The following is a 19,712-nucleotide window of genomic DNA, read 5'->3' on the forward strand; positions in this document are numbered from 1 at the left end:
GTTTTTGTTTGGATAGTCGCAAACTTAATGCAGTGAAAAAAAAGATGCATATAGTCTTCCGTATGTCTCTGAAATCTTGGACAACTTAAAGAATGCTAGATTTCTCTCAAGTCTCGATTTATCTAAGGCCTTTTGGCAAATTTTAATAGAGGATCAGGACCGGGAGAAGACTGCATTTTACGTTCCTGGAAGAGGCACATTTATGTTTAAAACAACCGCATTTGGACTCACAAATGCCCCAGCGACACAGCAAAGGTTAGTAGATCTTTTGTTTGGTCCTGAATTCGAATGCAAAGTATTTGGTTATATTGATGACGTCATCATCATCAGCGAAACCTTTGAGGAGCATGTGAGTCTTCTTTACCGAGTCCTTGAAAAACTTACAATGGCTAATGTCACAATCAACTTAGAGAAATGTAATTTTTTCAGAAGCAAGCTTCGTTACCTAGGATATGTTGTTGATGCGCAAGGATTGCGGACCGACCCAGAAAAGGTCAAGGCAATACTGGATTATCCAGTACCTACTAACAGGAAAGAGGTGAAACGCTTTCTTGGTACTGCTTCCTGGTATAGGCGTTTTATTCCTCAATTCAGTACAGTTGCCGGTCCACTTAACAAATTAACCTCTACAAGAAAGAATGCTCCTCGATTTGAGTGGAATTCAGAAACGGAGAAAGCATTCTTGGAATTGAAATCTCGCTTAGTTCAAGCGCCAGTTTTAGCGTGTCCAAGTTTTGAGCATGCTTTTCAGGTACATACTGATGCTAGTAACTTTGGGGTCGGTGCTATGTTAGCACAGACTATTAATGGAGTTGAACATCCGATAGCATACATGAGTCGTTCGCTGACAAAGCAAGAGCAAAACTATAGTACAACTGAACGCGAAGCTCTCGCTGTACTTTCTGCGCTTGAGCACTGGCGCTGTTACTTAGAAAATGGAAAAACTTTTAAAGTCTTTACTGATCATTCTGCTCTTAAGTGGTTTCTGTCACTATCTAATCCTACTGGAAGATTAGCGAGATGGGGGGTTCGACTGTCTTCCTTTAATTTTGAGATTGAACACCGACGTGGAAAAGATAACATTATTCCCGATGCTCTTTCTAGAAGCACCCATGTAAACGCTCTTATAAATGATAACATTTCTATATTTCCTGCTCCAATCACACAAGATTCTTGGTTTCTTAAATTTTTTAAGGGTTACCAAGAGTCCTCTATAAGCTTTCCGAACTATAGAGTTGAAAATGGCAAGTTATATAGGTACATGAAGAATAAAAACATTCTCACTACAGAATTCGATTGGAAGGAGGTAGTGCCTCAGGAGCAGAGACAACAAACTATAACTCAATGTCACTCAGACCCCACGGCTGGTCATTTTGGCGTGTTCAAGACATATAAACGTTTGGCACTTCGATTCTACTGGCCCGGAATGTACGCTGATGTGGTCGGTTTTATATCTCACTGTCACGTTTGCCTTGCTTATAAGTTACCAACTCATGGTACTCTCGGTAAAATGGGGAGACCAAAAAATGTTTCAAGGCCCTTTCAAGTTTTATCAATCAATTTAGTTGGTCCTTTACCAAATACAAGAAGACAGAACAATTATATATTCGTCGTTACTTGTTGCTTTTCAAAGTATTGCCTTTTCTTTCCCCTTCGCAGGGCAACAGCTGATCTTGTGAGAAAACACTTAGAAAATGATGTTTTTCTTGTGCACGGAATACCCCAAACTATTATTCTTGATAATGGCTGTCAATTTATAAGTAAAGAGTTAGATAGACTATTTAAAAGATATAAAATACCCAATTTACATTTTACACCTAAACATACTCCGCAGATGAACACAGTCGAAAGATATAATAAAACTGTAATTACAGCAGTCTCAACCTTTATTAATGATGACCATCGATCATGGGATCTAAGCCTACCACAAATTCAATTTGCTATGAATAATTCCGTAAACGAAACAACTGGTTTCACTCCTGCATTTTTGGTACATGGTAGAGAGTTGGTTACATGCGGTTCACATTATTTGGATACGGATGATTCTAATGACATAATTTTCCTTCCAAGAGATGCTTATGCTGAAAATCTGGGTCATTTGTCTATAATATTTGGGAAAGTTCAATCCGCGCTGAGGAACGCTCATATTAAAAACACACAGAGATATAATTTACGTCGCAGAGAATTTGAATTTAATGAGGGTGACATTGTTTGGAAACGTTGCTATTTTCAGAGCGATAAAGATGCTCATTTTAGTAAAAAGTTAGCACCTAAATATTTAAAATGTAAAATTAAAACTAAGCGTACCCCTTTAGTTTATATATTAGAAGATATGGATGGACGTGAATTAGGTATGTGGCATATAAAAGATCTTAAAATAGTGGGCAGCCAACCACGACATTGATAGTCGGATTTTGATTCAGGCAAAATCCTCTTCTAAGGGAGGGGGTACTGTAGCGTAGTTTTATAAAACTCAATATAATCAAATATAAACACATATAATAAAACTAAGAATAATTAATAATAGCCTTAATATTGTCTACGGATCTCTAAATCCATCATACGTATCATCGCGATGCGTGCCCCGCACCTTCCTCCACCCGCGACGTGTTAGACTCGGCAGTCGGCGGTGGGGACAGAATTTCTAGTCTCGAAGGAGAGCGCACGTTCCTTGGCTGCACCACGCCACGCAAAATTGCCACGTTGTTGTTATATCTATCAACCGCGCAAATAGCAACGTGACAACACTCAAAGAATTGAGTCACAGTGGCGTGTCGTCAAAAGGATAATTTCAATAATAGGGAAAATTTCACTGCCTTAATATTTCAGTTATGTTTATAATAATAAACAATTATAAAAGGGTTAATTGTTTTTTTTTAAACCACACTTTTAGTAAAAGTAATAAATACCCAAATCTCTATCAACTGCAATTCATTAAAATTGGTTAGGTTAGGTTAGGTTATGTTAGAACAGTTAAAACAACGCACGAGCGGAGCGTAACGTGCCGCAGCAGCGGCGGGCGAGTGCCAGAACCAAATTGTAGGCGTTTCCCCCCATTAACAAATTAGGGAGGGGGGAGGGTAGACTTTTAATTTGGGTTTTCTTAAAAACTGTGTATGACGTTGTAATAAGAGTGGTAACACTATAATCGTGGACCAAAGCTCTATCAACTACAATTCATTAAAATTGGTTAGGTTAGGTTATGTTAGAACAGTTTAAACAACGCACGAGCCGAGCGTAGCTTGCCGCGGGAGCGATAGATGTTTGGGGATTGATGAACATGAACAATAAGCAACAACAACAAGCTTTATTTAAACAGGCTTTTGCTTCCGAGGTCTTATCTTTGTACTTCCCTTTCGTTGAATCGATTTATCTAATCACTGTCCAGTGATAGAGTTTTCTTCATTCTTAGCTTAGGGTTCCTGCCTGTATTTGTTGCTGTATTTGTACAGGAATGGGAATAAGGGTCCTTCTTTAATCAACCAAAAAGAGGATGTTATATATCCCAGTATAAGAATCTTAAATCAGAATTGCCGAAAACAAATCCGTTTCGGCGCTGTCGAGTTTTTTATTTTTTAAGATTCCCTAAACTTAGAATTTATTTTAAAATTTGAAAAATTTATTTAATTTGAAATTTTGAAAAAGGATTCGGATAGGAAAAGAAATGTGAAACAAGGCTTGATAACATATCAAGTCTGGGGTTAAAAATGGGCTAAGTCTCACCGTTCCCGAGATATCCCGATTTTATATTATAAATGTTCCCGGTCCGCTAGCTCCGCGTAAAACAGTCCGATCTTGACGTTCGAAACGACAATAAGTTTGGTTTCTTAAGACCTTTCCAAAGAGGTATCCCACGTTTCTCCCACGGGAACTCCGATCACGTGCCACGTGGTTTCCGGGAAAATCTTAATAACTCCGCAGCGCGTTTTGCAGCAAGCAATTTGAGTTGGCACACCATATTATATGGTTATTGAATTCCAAAAATCCACTCCCGTTACAATTACTTTTGACTGGTCCTGCTGGATGCGGGAAAACATTCCTCATTAAGCTTATCATGGAAATTTGTAATCGATTTACTGATACGGATAGTTTTTGAACGCTTATCTTGCATGTGCATCTACAGGGAAGGCCGCAGTTGCTGTTCACACTGCATTCAAAATCACGCTTTCGAGTTTTCAATCACACCACAAGGCATGTAAGACTGCATGTTATTGTTCTTGCGAGTACAGTTACTATCTTGTGATGTTTTATGTTTATAGTAATATAATCAATCATTTGCTTCAATGTCCTTTGCATGCAAAATTCTGTCCTTTTTATTTGTACTTTCAATATATTATATGATTTCATAATTTAATAGAATAATCATGGTCAATTAGTATAAGGCGCCTTGAGTGGTTTTAATTTGAATAAATAAATAATATAAATGCCGAGCTGACCTCTTTTTTTTTAGTTAGAATTACAATTTTCCTTTGGGCAAAAATGTAAAACGTAAAGAAATACCTGTCTACACTTAAACACAGCTATTTTCAATTTAAAATAAAGTAGGCTTTATATATATATAATATCTGAAAAAATCGTAGGCACCATAACTAAAGACGGCGAAGTTGCTGCATCAACTTCACAAAAAAATTCTACGCCCAGAAAAAAACGTATGCAAGAAAAAAACAATATTTTGGATGATTTTGATGTGTTTGCAGGTTGAAATAAAATACTTGAAATGTATACCTTCAGAAAGAAGGTACCGACTTTGGGGAAACTCTAAGCAGAGTTAAAATTGATACAGATTTTCGTGGAGGTCTTACTACATTATGGAAAATTATTCGACAAATTGGATTTCAATTTAAAAAATGTCGGTCAAAAAGAAAGAACCTTATGGAAAGGCCTGACATTGTAGCCTGCAGATGCAGGTACCTTACTATTTCAAAATAAAATCGCGATGAAGGCAGGCCTGTTGTTTTTCTGGATGAGACCTAAATTCACGCGTTTTAAATAAATGCTGGCAAACAGAAAATGAAGAAGGTGTTCTAAAAAACGATTTTACTGACGCGCAATGGATAATTGTTCACTCAGGTGGTAAAATGGGATTTATACCAAATGCCTTATTAATATTTAAATCCCAGTCGAAATCGTGACTACCACGATGACATGAATAAAACAAATTTTATGAAATGGCACCAGGAAAAACTAATTCCAAACTTGCCAGCTAATAGTTTAGTAGTAATGTATAATGCTTATCACACGGTAAAGTTAAATAAAGCACCGACATTAAGCTCTACCAAAGCAGAAATGCAAAAATGGATTACAAATAATGGCTTATCTTGGTAGGCAGATAAGCCTATCATGGTAAAAGCTCAGTACATTTATAAAAGAGCATAAAGAAGCTCCAATATATGAAGCCGATAAAATGCTTCAAGCTCATGGAAACAAAGTGGCTAGATTACAGCCACACCAATGCGAGCTAAACGCTAATGAATTTGTGTGGAGTCTCGAGAAAGGCGAGTAGCTTATTAAAATGTAGGGCAAGAAAAACACAACATCGTTAATTTAACTGAAGATGCTTTTCAGTCTATCACTGCAGAAGACTGGCAAAAACAATGCGAACATGTGCACCACATTGAAGACAAGTTTTGTGAAAGAGATGCGTGTATGGATACTGCAATGGACAGATTCATAATAGAATTAAATGCTGAGTCTGATACAGAATCTGACAGCAGTTACGATGATTCATCTGATTGTGATTATTTATCATAGGCATCGATCATGCTAATTCAAAATACATATTTTAACTATTATTTAAAAGATATTTATAGTCTACTTTTCCTTATTTGTCCTAAATTGCAAACAAAGACGACTTTGAATGAAATTCACTTTTTTTCGGAGAATCACATATTTTAGATTTGTCTTCATCATTTATAACTATATCAGGAACACACACGCAATTAATTACACTAATAAAAGCTACTATTTAATGTTTTAAATGCATTATTTTTGCTAAAAACTAAAAAGTGACACACCATTCTTTCACAGATAACATACCAACATAAGATTTTAACGTTTGGCTATAGAGATGTTACATTACGAATGAATTATCAAGAATGAAAGCTGAAGTTTTATTTTGTTTAGGGCTTCAACGGGGACGGAAAAAAGGAATTGACTTCGAAAAAATGCTTTTCGAAACTCTATTTCACTATTTCTTGTGAGACAGTGAAATATCGTGAAAAACGTTTGATAGCTATGAATGACAGGTAGCCTAAAAAGCAAAAAGATTGCTTTATTTCCGATTAAGATCATTATCCGGATTAATATATTGTGGTTATTACTGAGAATGGGTGTAACTAAATAATACAATAACAAATCACAGCTTACATTTAATACACAAAATGAGCTTGTATAAAATACAAAGTAGCAACTCATAAATGGGTTGGTATTTCTTTGGTAAAAGTTAAATACTTTTGATAAGCTTACACGTATTTTTGAGTTATTTTGATATACGTATCTTACTGAACAGTTTATTAAATTGGAATAACGAACTTCGCTCCTGACGGAAATCTCCCGATCGCTTCATTGTTTTTAAATTGAAACTTTTATTACATCGTCTCAAACTTTTTCGTCTGTATGTTGCATGTCGCGGGACGGTCGGCGGCGCCCATAGTTCACAGCAGCTGACCGTGTAGTGTATAGACTATTACTCATTTCTGCCTGTGCTCCACGCTATTTTTGGTTAAATGTCTATAATGTGAAAAAAAGTTTCACGTTTACCGTGGTTTCATAAAACCACACAATCCTTTCATTTTGTTTTAAATAATATTTATAAGGTAGGCATATTATATATATATTACATTATTAGACCATGTCAGTTAACCACCAAAACAAGCATTCAAGTTGCAAAAACGATACGGGGTGGACGATTAAAATGTTTTAAATTCTATTATTACAGTTATTTGTTATTAAATACGATATTTAATAATTATAAGGTTGATCACAAACCCAGCGAGTAATGCTAATACTTGTAACTAGCTAATAATAGCATTAAGGGCGAATCGTTTATAATAATATAATTAATGGTAAGAGTAAAAGTAAATGCCGGAAAATGGGCTATATTGCGTCACGAAAAAAAAGTAATTCATCGTTTCGAAATCGAACTGCCATATGAGTATGTATGTATTCGGCCGGAAACGTCGCTTTGACTAAAACACTAGGCGAATGATACCAGTTTATTATGTAGTATGAACTTGAATGGAAAAGCTGAGATAACTATTATAGGACATAAATCGAATGGAAACCGACACAAGCCTAACATTTGACACACCACTGGTTATAAATATCATTTTACAGAATCATATTAATATGTTTATTATGCTGAATATTTAGAAAAAACACACATTGATTCAAAAAAATTCAGTATTCATAGAAACATAATATAATAAAATAATTTATACATATATTGTGTTGTGTGACCTCGCGTACCTAATGTTAGTAAAAATTTAAAACATAAACAATAAAACCACCAATAGATCGTGAAAAATTCCAACGCGGCTTAAACACACATTAGTTAGCTTAACATTATTACAATGTTTCCGTTAAACAGTTGACTCGTATCACTAATAACTACTGACATGATTCTAAAGTTACCCATCGCCACTATACAAAATAGGGTAAAATATAAATCGTAAGTAGAAACACTGGTTGAAATGTCTTGATGACAGGACTTCTTGGCGGGAAGTCAAACAAGTCTTTTAATTTCTAATAAATAAAATTCATATTTCTTGATGGGGTCTCAAAGTGATGGAGACGGCGATGTGGAGTCTTCTGACAAAAAAAGAAAATACGCGAGGATTTCAGAGAGAGATGAGAGAAGATGATGATAAGTATAAAATTTATTTTAAAAGACTAGTTTAGATTTAAAAGAAGAGACTAAATACAAGATTATTTCTAGAAAACGTCACATACAGTGACTATACCGTGTATGTTACATCAACAGACAATGAAAAGGTGGGTAATAAAAACCCTATAAAACTTACCCAACTCTTTACAAAAAATGTGAAAGGCATAACGAGTATATACAGAATAAATTCACATAAAATTGCTGTAACTTTTTAAAAAACTGCTGCAGCAAACAGCTTTTTAAAATACGACAGTTTTCTGACAAAATATAAATATAGAGCCTTCATACCTGCCCACCTGGTTGAGAAGGTGGTTTTAATCAAATTTGTGCCAACTGATATGTCCAATGAATATATATATCAAAATATATGAAGTGATATTGCAGACATAATATCAGTTAAAAGATTCATGAAGAATCTTTCTTCATGAATGAGAATAAAAAGTTAACACCAATGACCACAATAGCTATAACTTTTTCCTCATGAACTTTGCCAAAATATTTATTTTTAAATCTAATTCGAAAAAAAAATTTTTACTTACCAGTAATTCAATGCTTCAAGTGTTTTAGGTTTAATCACTGAGACACTGGGCCGAGGCACACAAATGTGCTCCTCTTGTGCCGGCAGTCATTTATACAAAGAATGTACAATCGATACCATATGTATTCAATTGAGGAGGGGCCTAGCAATTTCAAGAGACTGTCCAATAATATTAAAGAAACTAGAAGAAAAACGTTCATTTATATCAAACCAGAACCGTACATTTGCAATACTTAAGATGATAAGAATTATCTTACATAATCATCATTCATAATCACTTTACAAGACATTTTGTGTAATTCTGTAAGCCTCTGTACAAATTTATTGTAAATACTAAGGGAAAATGTTTACTTTGTTATCTTAGTAATAAGTTTTGGTCTATGGACTTGCATCCCATGGGACTAAACTTGTTATCAAGAACTGTTCACAAGACCGTTGGAAAAGGTAAGTAATCCACATCTCGAGAAACTCAGTGGTTTATTGGATTAGTGCGATCAGTGTTTTCTTGCTTAGTTTAACGTAGAATCGAGCAATCCTCCGTTGAAACTGACAACAAGTTTGTTACGTGTTGAGATACGGACTCTTTTTCTATATATTTATTATAATTAATTATTATAATTAATTATTATAATAAAATACAATGTCGTCATCGTCATCCGAAACAGTTATGACTGGCCGTGTACCTTGCATATAGTATTCTTTGGACGAGCTATCGCATTCAGCACTTAATGTTTTCAACACATGGATCACACCAGGTTCAGTAAGTATCATGTATATATATATCTTATCACAGTCACATTTGCTGCCTTCTGCTAAATTAACTCACAGAAGTGTTGAGTAGGTCTCACAAGAACCAATACATTTGTGGTATACATGACCGAAAACTGTAGTTGCTGAGTTCAATGTTTTCAACATGATTAATGACAAAAATATTTAATATAATATTATAAAGACATTTTGAAACACTAACTCACAGATTTCAGCAAAGGTTAGGTATATAATACACAAGGTATTTAAAGCAAAGTCTATATTAAGTGCAAACTGCCATTATTCAACTTCAGATTGGACTCTTTGTTTATGCACACTACACATAATATTCATTTCTATGATGATCTTTACCAATTTTTCTCGTGCAACTTCTGAAGCCATAACTACACCAGACTTTGGACATAGACAAGTTTGCTTTGGATATGCTATGTTAGTATTAAGAGCTCGAACTTATAGAGTATCGTCTGAATGTCCAGAAAGAAATGTTATTCTTAGGTGGATTCCAGTTAACAATATTTATTATAATCACATAAAACAAACACTTTTATAATGTAGTATATTACTCTACCTTTTTTTTATTCAAACAACGTGCAATAAGCCTCCAAAATAATGTCAAGAACTGGAAAAAAGCAGGTAGTCATGATTTCGAGTGTTGACAAGTATTATTTCTAGTGTAAGGGCGGGGGTATCGTCAATGAATTTTCTCTCACGGATATTGGTTGACGCAACCCCTACTTCCAGCATCTGTCCGATGCCGGGTTTGGCGATTGGTTTAGAGGAAATTCAAAACAGTGACCCCCTGAACAAGGCCAATGGAATATCCTTCTCGAGGTTGCCGCCCGTTTTTCGGCTAAGTGCATTCATAGAACAGAAACCTCTAGCCGCTCTCCCCCAACCTACCCACACAATCCTTTCATCCTTCACCTCACCTCATGTGGTCGAGAGGTCGAGGGCTCACTAACATCAATGAGTAGGGATCTTGCGATCACCCACGTGTTTGTGCCGTGCGTGGATGGGTATCCACTGTATGGGTAAGGAGGGAGTAAGGAATCCTGGTGGTTGAACGGAAAGCGGTCCGTCAGTTACCTGCTTGATGCAACACACCTCTTTGGCCCTGATCTTCCTCTCAAACGGGCGGTCGGGGACTAGCCATCCTCGATCAATCGGCTGTGGCTTCCCGTCAGAGGGCTGCCGGCGAGTCACCCAAATCCATGAGGGTGCCTATGGCCCCGTCGCGAATGTTGAGGTGAGCGCGGGAGGCTCTCTTCCTCACACATGCGGCTTCTACATTACTCGGCCGTCAGTCATCAGGTATTCACGGTGAGGGTTACTATATCAGTACTACGCAGTAGTCCTGGCAGACATGTACATCGAGGTGCATGACGTCCCCTACTGAGGCTCCGAGGCGGGTGGGGCGCTGACGAAGATGAATCTAAATCAATCTATGCCCATGGACAAAAAGAGAACTATCGACCACAACAATCCAGCTGCTCCCTCGGGAGCGCTTAGCCAATCCATCCAGACTGCGGCTGCTCCTACAGCGCCGAAAGAGTCTTCCTCGCTGGACCTTTCCATCCTGAAGGAAGCCCTACCGGCAACTACCTTTACGGACGATGCCTGGACGCTACCCATCAGGAAGGGAGATGCCAAGCCTACTTACAAAGCGCCTAGCAGGACCGCACGAAACCGCGCGCGAGCCGAGGCTAGAAAAGCGAGGATAAAATCCGCCAAAAGCAACCCCCCAAACCTAAAGAGGTTCAGGGAGACAGCGCAACTGGAGATAAAGGCAAGTCCGCAGGACAGCCAACAATCGAACCAGTACCAGGCGGTAGTAAGCCCCAAAAAAGGCCACGAGGGAAACGCGCTGGCCGAAGCGTTCAGGAGAGGGCGGAAGCTCGTGCTATTTCCGGGCGAGCCCTACCCAAGGGCAAAAAAAGAGCTCGCCCTGATGACACCTTATCACCCCGCGAGGACGTAAATAGTACGCGAACGAACCCGCGGCCTACTCCCAAAAAGGGCTCCATAAATTACGCAGACATGTGCAAATCCTACGATTTGCTAGTCGCGATAATGAACGAGCCCTTCAGGGACATAAAAGCTGAGCAACCCCAGGCGATACAGTCGGGAATAGAGGGTGCGATAGACGCAGAAGCCTGCGCCGCCACCTCTTCCACTGACCCCTTCAGGCTGCCCAGCTTCAGAGGCAAAGCCAACTATGGTGAGGGTACCCTTGAGCTTTGGTGCGAGGACACTTACACCGTGGAATGGCTTAAGCAGACTGTCTCAAAGATCACTTCGCCCCTTCCACACACCAGACTAGTGGTCAGACGTCAAGCCGACATCCCCAGGAAAGTCAAGGCAACTATGATCATCCCATGGTATTCCAAGGACGAAAATTTCAGCATGCTGCAAACCAGATTCGCCGGGCAGAATCCGTGGTCTTTCAAGACATCTCGTGCCCGTTCATCTGTTGACTCTGACCGCACCGTTTCTCCATCTATGATAGAAAATATTAATTTTGAGGCGAGAGAATTCTCTGCATGTCCTGCGATTCTAAGTGAAACAGAAATGGATACGGGCTCTGTATCCAATTGGGTTTTTGAAAAAAATTTTTTTTTGTGATAAATGGAAAGATTATATATTAGTTTTATAACAAAACTATTTTTTTTTTCGCAATAATTCAAAAGTTATTTCAAAATAAAAAAAATTTTTTGAATCCAGTACCGAAGACACGCCGACAACTCCCGAACAAACCCGAGCGCGTGTGACGTCATAATGTTAGTTTTCACTCATTGCAGTTGATAGAAAAATAATAAATACAGTGTTTTGATCTATTTAATTTTGTTGTCATTATTAAATATTTAAATTTATATTAAAAATGTCGAACCTCAAAAGTTATCGTTCTTGTTTTGTACCATTATGTAAGAATACTACAAAGGCAACTCCTAATAAAATGTTTTTAAATGTTCCCCAAGATGACAAACGTCGAAATAAATGGTTTCAAGCAGTGCACCGTGATAATCCCCAAACAAAATCGAATTTTTTTTGTTGTGAAGATCATTTCGATGTAAGTATTTCTTAATATCATTTAAATTTCATCAATTTTTAATTGTTTATAATTAATTGAAAAAAATTTTTTTTGGAGTTTTTTGCATTAAATATCAATATTATTAATAATAAAGTTTTAAAATACATAAAAAAAATCAATAATTTTTTTTTTTTCAAAAACCCAATTGTTGTTGCTGTTGCCAATTGTAACTTAACAGGATACTACTCAATTCCTACAGAAGTTTTGGTTTCGAATAAAGATATAGAGAAAGAAGTTTAAGACATTAATAAAATGCCTTGTCAAGATTCTTTATCTAATTAATAAAATTCAACTGACAATAGAATATCTTGCGCTACACCAGTGAATGCCATTTTACTTCATCCAGTATCTCTCGTCCTTTTTCCTCACGTCAAGCCTGCGAAAATCAGACCATTGCCAACACTGCAAGAAGTAAGAAAGAAATTAACAAAAGACAATATTGGAAAAAGAAAAACGACAATAATATATGATCTACTAGCAAAACAAAGAAAGTTAAGGCAAAAATTATACAGAAGAAACAAAAAGTGAAGAATGAAAACGAAAAAAATTTAAAATATTTATTTCAGTAACAAAAATGGTACAAACATAATAGTGGATGTGACCTTCTATTAAGTGAGGAACACCTGTGCCAGAAGGACACGCTCTTCCATGTCAATTAAAATTAACAGTACCAAAAACTAGAAGGTAGGGATCACAAATTAAGTCTAAAAATATTATTGCCTTGTTTGTTGAAATCCATATTTGGATCCACCTTATGAAAAGTGGATCAAATGTGGAGATTGTAATGAATGGGCCCACGAAGCCTGCACTTCTTACTCAGGTATAGGCTCCTATTTTTGCGATACACGAGTTTGTCAAGAATGAAGACTTTAGATACCTACGATATTCTTAACAGGAATCTATATTTTTGTTACAGTAGATAGTTAATTTAAATGTTTGTTATAGATTTCATTCAAATTTGGTAGAACCTGTCTGCATTGAATTTATGGTAGTAAATTACTTGGGAATAGAATGTCGATAAAATATTATATTATTTTTATTTCTTTCAGCTGATGACAGAGAAATAGGAGCCAAAGCTTCTGCATTGATTGTGCTAAAAGATCACAATTACTTTGTGAAAAGACCCAAACATAGTAGTATTAAAGGTAAGTTTAGTCAAAGCAATATTATAAGATGGTAGTCTATGTAACCAAAGAATGGTCAATATGCGCATGATCGCTAGTCTATACCAGTTAGCTTTTTTTAGCGTTAGATTTCTATGGCAGTAGTTACGCAGGCCCAACACGGCTAAACCTGTATACGTTGCCACCCCGTACCCCGACGTAGTGCTGATTGTGCACCCATTGTCTTTAAGATTTCTTTAGTTTAATTATGATATTGTTTAATCAGTCTTGTTCCAATTTATCTGTGAGTAACATTAAATATTGTTAAATGAAGTGCTTTTTAAAAACTTAATTCCCGACGCCCGATACATAACTGGCGCAGTCGAGTAGTCTCGCGGTAGCTTCTTTTTAACGTCGTTTAAAATCTTCCGAGTGTAAAGTAGCTGTGTTTTTCGAGCTGCTAAACCGCAAGAGTTAAAGAACCTCGTCGGTCGATGGGACATTATCATTAACGCGCACGAAGACCCGGAACATTGGGAATTCACGCGCTGGGCAAGACTCGACAGCAGATGCAGATGCTGATTTGGTGAGTACTCTCGCTATTCAAGTATCCTGCTATATCTACTGTCCTAGTATTATATATATTTTATTATAAAGTTAAAGAACGTTGCGTACAGCTAATATCGCTAAATAACGGGTTACACTTACTTAGCAACAAGAAAGGTGTATCTAGGTGATAATTACCGAGTATTAGAACAATAGTGTTATCCGAAACGCAATGTCTTTCAGTGAATGTGATAAAGATTTTAAATTCCTTACCGATTTATTGTTTGATGGGAACCCAAAGTTATTAAACTTTTATATTAGAGAAGTAGAAAATATTATACAAAATTTAAGTGATCCCTCCCGGGTTCACCCGGCATTTATGTGTTTATCAAAAAGTTAAGAGGTGTCGTTATTGATGCGATAGCCTACGAAGAGTCGTTAATAACGTGGTACTCCATTAAAAACGCTCTATTTAGACGTTTACGAGAACCGTGCAACGAAATCCAGGTGATTTCGTTGCACGGTTCCAATCAGTGATGCAGGAGCTCACGCGGACCAGAGGGCATAAATACGAAGATGCGGAGATATTTGGCAAACGACTCTGTGAGTTGTTAGATACTCTGTACTCGGTCGGCAAACACGGTGACCGTTCTTACTATGAGGAAATGGTTATAGAGAAATATACCAATCAATTAGACATCAATGTTTCGTTAGGAGTTAGAATAAGTAAACAGTTAACATTAGAGTCAGCAATTATGGCAGCAAGGCAGGAAGAGGCTAGTCTTGCCCACAGTAAACCTTTTTATAACGGGTCACCTACTTCCCATTTTAAGCAAAAGGATGCCCCTAGAGTTTCGCAACAGCGGAATATTTCATCAAGGAATTTCATAGGGACGCAACCTCAGCACCACCAGCCTTCTAATATCGTAAATAGTCAAAATATGTCTATAACCCCTACACCTAATTTTAAGAAAAACTCAGGTAATTTTAGGAATAGTAACAGCGCGAACTTTGGGCAATTTAATGTACCTCAAAGATAGGTAACACCTAAAATAAGTTCCAATGTTACTATGCGGTGCGTGAGTAAACCGGATACGCCCCAGTATGCTGCTCAGAAAGTTTTCTATACACGAGGTTAACCAGTATTATATGGCAATGGCAGCCATAGCAACTACAACGAAGGTGAGTACCCATATCATGTAGTATGGGAACGTAAAGAGGAGTACCAGCAGGATTTTCCTCAAACCCAGGAGATGCCAGAGCAGACCTAGTGAAAATAAACTTGTTAGTCAGGAATCACCTCCCCTACATAGAAATACCCGAATCAGGAGGTAAATTTCTCATTGACACTCGAGCAAGCCGAAGTGTGATTGCTTCAGATGCTATTTTTAATTCTTATTATGAACCTTATGTGGAATATGAATCTTTTGAAATATCAACGGCTCATAGTGTTTCTCGCCATAATTATGTAATAAACCTTCCCTTACCACCAATGTTTTATATTAATCTTAGTCATAAATTTCTTATATTTGATTTCGATCCTAAATATAGAGGTCTTATAGGTTGTGACTCATTAAGGTCACTAAAAAGTACAATAGACTTAAATAAAAACATATTGCGCACATCGGCGGTAGGTATTCCGATGTACCTAAATATCTAATAAACCAATTGGAAAGATTAAAATAGGTCCTAAATGTAAAAAATTGGTTCAAGTGAAAACACATCATATCGATGGTCAATATTTACAAGAAATACTTTATTGGTCGGAATTATTCCTTCAGAATCATGGTTATAAATAATAATAATAATAACGAAAATAAATTAATCGCATTTGTAGCCAACATTAAGTTAGAAAAAATATCAGATAATCTAGAAACAAGTAAAATAAATTCGTTAAAAGTAAATCCAGGTGTAGAAAAAATATTAAAAGAAAATTTAAGTCAAATAATAACAAATCACATGAATGAGGAAGAAAAGAGGGAAATAACAAAAATATGTTATCAATGCCGTGAAATTTTTTATTCGGAACATTTACCCTTAAATTTCACTCATGCTGTGAGACACGAACTAAGATGGACAAATAACAACCCTAACGTAACGCTTGTCCCAATAAATGATAAGAACGGAATACTTTTGCTAAAACAGGGTCTAGTAGTAGGAAAAGTCGATTATTTTAATCTTGCATGTGTCTATAATGTCACGTACCTCCACTTTACATAAATTAAATTTTTATCTTTATTCGAGAGTCTTAAAGCTGCCGAAAAAGATACATCAATTGGAGATATACATAGATCTTAGAAAGATCAAATAGAGCATAGTTTATCTCTTATAAGTAAGAAAATTCATTTAATTATACCGCACATCAATAGAAGGAAGAGAGGCCTTGTAAATTAGGTTAGGCTCTACTCTACTTGAATACCATTAAAGAATTTAGCCATCAAATTGAAAAAATAAATTTAAATCAAAATAAGTTGCTTATAATCCTTCAAAATCAGTCACGGATTAGCGATAAAATTGCCAACCATTTACATTTCTTAGAGCCCTTTCACGCGGCAGTCCAGTTTTTAACAGGGTCCCGTTTTCTTTTTCAGCTATTTTAGCTGAAAAAGTAAACATAAGGGTAATAGGTCGTTAACAAAATGGAATCAGATAAAACGAGACAACTGGAAGAGGAGTTTAAATGCGAAAAAGAAAATAAATAAATCTGGATCTGCTGCAGTTAATACCAAAAAATACTGTTATCACGACCAGTTGTTGTTTTTAAAAAAAAATATGGATCCGGCTGAAACACAAGACAGTGGCAGTAACAAAGCTACAAATATTGAAGAGGGTGATACGGAAAATCCTATCTAAAATTAAGAAAGTGAAAATGAACCTACTATCGGACATGGAAGTCTAGGACAAGAAAATCCCGCAGGTGATGCTAAACGACTTAAGAGAAGTGTACTACCAAGGCAGAGGCTTTCTGTAATGGATCAAAAAATGGCGAGTTTTATTGATCACCAGATGAAAAGTCAGCCGAATACGCAGAATGAAGATCTTAACTTGGCATTTTTTTAAAGTTTACTTCACTCAACGATGATCAAATATTACAATTCCAAGCAGGTGTTATAGTTTGTTGCAAAATATAAAAAGCCCCAACTTTAACCAATGGTCCTCTCAACAACAATCTACTTCTAATAACTACTCTCAATCAGCAGGTTATTTCACACCGCATTACAGAGTTCAGTCATCACCATCTGCACAATCAGTTGAATCGCAGACCTCTGATTTTCCGGATTTCACTAATATTTAATTAATATTAACGATTATCTTGTGAAAATATCATACATACATAACTTATTATGTTTGGTAATAAATATTAAACTTTAAATATGAGTTTCATTCTTACCTTAAACATATGTTTAAGGTAAGAATGAAACTCATATTCTAACTATCTCATTGCTAACTTTTTTTCAGGTGTGATTTGTGTGCTTTTTCTCATATTTGTATCATGTTTTTTTTAAATCTTCATTCACCTTTTTAAAAGGTCGTCAAATATGGTCATACTCATTCAAAGTAATAAAAAAATTTTGACTCATCTCTACTCAAATCGCTCATAAGAATCCGAAAAAATACCCAAATTCAAACGTTCGCGTTGTATCAAAATAGGATGAACCCATAATCTGCTATTTCGTTGCCGACGCCGATAATACCAATAGAAAATTAGGAAAGTATTCACGTCCATTTCACCTGATAACCGGCGTAGGAATGGTAAAAATACAGGATGCAACCGTGTTCATACGGCACTCTAGTTTTGCTTTTTACTGAATCCTGCAAAACTGAACTGCCATGTGAACACAGCGTCCAGTTTAGCAGGATACAGTAAAAAGCCGATCCTGCAATACTGGACTGCCGTGTGAAAGGGCTGTTAGAGATATACGTAGAAATAGACTTTACCTTACAAATTATTTTAGATAGATTAGAAATATTAGAAGACGCAATGTCTTTTGCGCAATTAGGAGTAATGCACCCTAGTATTATAAGTCCATATTGATTTATCCGGACATATAAAAAATTGGCGTAATTCGGCCTATTTACAAGAAGGGTAAGAGGGATGATTACAATAATTACCGGCCCATCACCATACTGTCCTGTGTTGATAAAATAATAGAAAGGTACTGGGGATTAAAAATAAATAATTATTTAACACAGCATTCAATAATAAATAATACACAATATGGTTTCCAAAAAAATAAAAGCACAATAGAACTACTAAGAAACATTACTAATGAAGTTAATACGTACCTAGACAATAAACTTTACGTGCTTGTTCTACTAATTGATTTCAGTAAGGCCTTTGATGTATTAAATTATAATACCCTATTTAACAAACTGTCTCAGAGTGGTATACAGGGTCCTTTATTAGAATTAATAAAAAATTATCACCTTAATTGAAAAACCACTGTAAGTCTATCGAAACAAAAGAGTGACCTAAAATCAACTACACAGAGCACAGCGCAGGGTTCTATCATTGGCCCGACTGAGTACCTGTTGTATGTAAATGATATGGTTAACATAATAAACGAGGGCACTGTGTACCAATTTTTCAGATGATACTTGTCTACTAGTAGCTCAAAAAACTGTAAAGCAAGCCCAGGACATTTTGCAACATAATTTTAATCAACTTTATAAATGGGAACACGATGTAGGTCTGACAATAAACACTCAAAAAAAACTAGTATATACACATCCACTCGTCGCACAACAAGGCAAACATCACACCAACTATCGTAGCCCACAACCACTCTTGCTTACACTCCTCCTGCAGTTCAAATTGTACATGTGACAAAATTGAACAAATGCAATCTCAAATGTACGTAGGCCTAATAATCGATGACAGATTTACTTGGGGTCCACATATAGCGCATGTTTGTCCAAAACTAAGATCAATCTTGAGCAAACTAAGCATACTCAAATTCAAATTACCATATGAGACATTACGACTCCTGTACATGGCCCTAGCTGACTCTGTCATCGGTTATGGTATTAGTAGTTATGGTAGGTCCTGCAAAACAAATCTGAAAGATATTTATAACCTGCAGTTAAGATTACTCAAAACAATTGTACCAAAACCTGTACCAAATAAAAATAAGGAAAATTATGATCAGCTCTTTTGACATTGTTGTGTCATGAATGTGTATTTTCTATTTAACCGAAATTAATAATCCCACCCTGTTAATCGAAAAAAACAGATCCTTTGGCTTACGACAACTTGATATAAATCACAAATACATTTTACCAAAAATTAATAATAAATATGGGAAGAGAACGGTCAATTACGTAGTAGCCGATTACATTAGCGAACTGCCCAAAGAGCTGCAAGAAATGTACATAAATACCACGAAAATCAAAACTCGCTTTAAAAGATACTTCTTGAAAAGAGAATAGAATTTGGAAAAATAAAGAATTGAATGGCTCTAGGTACCTAGATAAACCGGTGAGGTTTTCGTGGTACTTATTTCATAAAAATGCATTATTTGTTCTGTATTGGCCAATAAACTAAAAAAAAATATATAACCTTCTAAATGAAATTTCAATAATTCATTAAAGACATAAGTTTTTGCCAGTAGCAGAGATAATATTAATTGAGATTCATGAGTTGGAAAAGTCTATAAAAGTAAAATCATATAGTACGGAACATTCTTTGACTTTTATCTTAGAATCCCCTCCATTGATTCTAATATATATGACCTCATCCACATGTACTTAGGGATGCATTAGGGATGGCCCTAACTCGTTAAA

The 19,712-nt window shown here is 36.2% G+C and overlaps 1 pseudogene; it reads left to right on the forward strand.

The window, feature by feature from the left end:
- Positions 1-5,145: 5,145 nt before the first annotated feature.
- On the forward strand, positions 5,146-5,769 carry LOC126973370 (uncharacterized; annotated as a pseudogene).
- Positions 5,770-19,712: the final 13,943 nt, after the last annotated feature.

This window comes from Leptidea sinapis, chromosome 29 (genome assembly GCF_905404315.1).
Source record: "Leptidea sinapis chromosome 29, ilLepSina1.1, whole genome shotgun sequence".
Taxonomy (NCBI): domain Eukaryota; kingdom Metazoa; phylum Arthropoda; class Insecta; order Lepidoptera; family Pieridae; genus Leptidea; species Leptidea sinapis.